Raw genomic sequence first — 2,563 nt, 5'->3', positions numbered from 1 at the left:
GCCGTACAGGGACCCAGGTCACACTGTGGGCTCAGCAGCAGCGTGACCAGGCGGTACGGGGGCCCATGGCCGATTTGGGTCCTGGCGGCACCTATGGGAGGCCTGTAATCTGCCAGCACCCTATGACAAAATGGAACCCTGGGCTGGGGCAGGCAGAACCGCCGTATCTTTATCACGGTTTTCCCAGGCCACCGAATGGCGACGCTGCATATGCTGACGCAACGCTGTAGTCCCAACATGGGCCCCCTGGCCACGCTTGACTTTCTGGCCACATAGTCGACATACGGCTACGTTTACTTCCTCGGGCAGCTTGACGAAAAATTGCCACACCGCAGAGTAGGAAACTTTGCCTCCGCTACTCCTCACTGGCTGACTGCTACTTCCTCCGTGCACACCGGCACCACTACTGGCCGTGGTGGTAGGCTGCAGTGGAGCTGGTGCTCTACTCCGTGGCCGTTTGCCTCCACTGACACTGCTGCGACCCTGCTGCCTCCTGGCAGCAGCAATGGGAGGCCGTACAGGGACCCATGAGACACTCTGGACCTGGCAGCAGCATGAAGAGGTGGTACAGGGGCCCATGGCAGATTACGGGCCTGGCAGCAGCAATGGGAGGCCCGTAATCTGCCAGCACCCTATGTCAAAAAATTCAACACACCAGCAGTGTGAAGAGACCTGAAAGTGGCACATGGCAGAGTGTGGCGATGGAGACAGCAGCAATGGGAGGCCATACAGGGACCCATGAGAGACTCTGGACTTGGCAGCAGCATGAGGAGGCGGTATATAGGGGCCCATGGCAGATTAGGGGCCTGGCAGCAGCTATGGGAGGCCCGTAATCTGCCAGCACCCTATGTCAAAAAATTCAACACAACAGCAGTGTGTGAGGAGACCTGAAAGTGGCACATGGCAGAGTGTGGCGATGGAGACAGCAGCAATGGGAGGCCGTACAGGGACCCATGAGAGACTCTGGACTTGGCAGAAGCATGAGGAGGCGGTATATAGGGGCCCATGGCAGATTAGGGGCCTGGCAGCAGCTATGGGAGGCCCGTAATCTGCCAGCACCCTATGTCAAAAAATTCAACACAACAGCAGTGTGAAGAGACCTGAATGTGGCACATGGCAGAGTGTGGCGATGGAAACAGCAGCAATGGGAGGCCGTACAGGGACCCATGAGAGACTCTGGACTTGGCAGCAGCATGAGGAGGCGGTATATAGGGGCCCATGGCAGATTAGGGGCCTGGCAGCAGCTATGGGAGGCCCGTAATCTGCCAGCACCCTATGTCAAAAAATTCAACACAACAGCAGTGTGTGAGGAGACCTGAAAGTGGCACATGGCAGAGTGTGGCGATGGAGATAGCAGCAATGGGAGGCCGTACAGGGACCCATGAGAGACTCTGGACTTGGCAGCAGCATGAGGAGGCGGTATATAGGGGCCCATGGCAGATTAGGGGCCTGGCAGCAGCTATGGGAGGCCCGTAATCTGCCAGCACCCTATGTCAAAAAATTCAACACAACAGCAGTGTGAAGAGACCTGAATGTGGCACATGGCAGAGTGTGGCGATGGAAACAGCAGCAATGGGAGGCCGTACAGGGACCCATGAGAGACTCTGGACTTGGCAGCAGCATGAGGAGGCGGTATATAGGGGCCCATGGCAGATTAGGGGCCTGGCAGCAGCTATGGGAGGCCCGTAATCTGCCAGCACCCTATGTCAAAAAATTCAACACAACAGCAGTGTGAAGAGACCTGAATGTGGCACATGGCAGAGTGTGGCGATGGAAACAGCAGCAATGGGAGGCCGTACAGGGACCCATGAGAGACTCTGGACTTGGCAGCAGCATGAGGAGGCGGTATATAGGGGCCCATGGCAGATTAGGGGCCTGGCAGCAGCTATGGGAGGCCTGTAATCTGCCAGCACCCTATGTCAAAAAATTCAACACAACAGCAGTGTGAGGAGACCTGAAAGTGGCACATGGCAGAGTGTGGCGATGGAGACAGCAGAAATGGGAGGCCATACAGGGACCCATGAGAGACTCTGGACTTGGCAGCAGCATGAGGAGGCGGTATATAGGGGCCCATGGCAGATTAGGGGCCTGGCAGCAGCTATGGGAGGCCCGTAATCTGCCAGCACCCTATGTCAAAAAATGGAACACACCAGCAGTGTGAGGAGACCTGAAAGTGGCACATGGCAGAGTGTGGCGATGGAGACAGCAGCAATGGGAGGCCCGTAATCTGCCAGCACCCTATGACAAAAAATGGAACACACCAGCAGTGTGTGAGGAGACCTGAAAGTGGCACATGGCAGGGGCATGATTCATGGCGGATTTAGTCAGTTGTATCAGGAACTGGTGGTTTGAAATCCAGACTAATCCACGCCTGATTCATTTTCACAAACGTGAGTCTCTCCACACTTTGGGTGGACAGTCGTGTCCTCCGCGGAGTTACAATACCTCCTGCCGCACTAAACACGCGCTCCGATGCCACGCTACTGGCCGGGCATGACAGCCTTTCAAGGGCAAATTCAGCTAGTTGGGGCCAAAGGTCAAGTTTCGTTGCCCAGTAGTCAAG

Source organism: Staurois parvus, unplaced genomic scaffold, assembly GCF_062004578.1.
Source record: "Staurois parvus isolate SC_StPar_1 unplaced genomic scaffold, SC_StPar_1.0 ptg000311l, whole genome shotgun sequence".
Lineage (NCBI taxonomy): Eukaryota > Metazoa > Chordata > Amphibia > Anura > Ranidae > Staurois > Staurois parvus.
Note: the sequence above shows the minus strand (reverse complement) of the source record.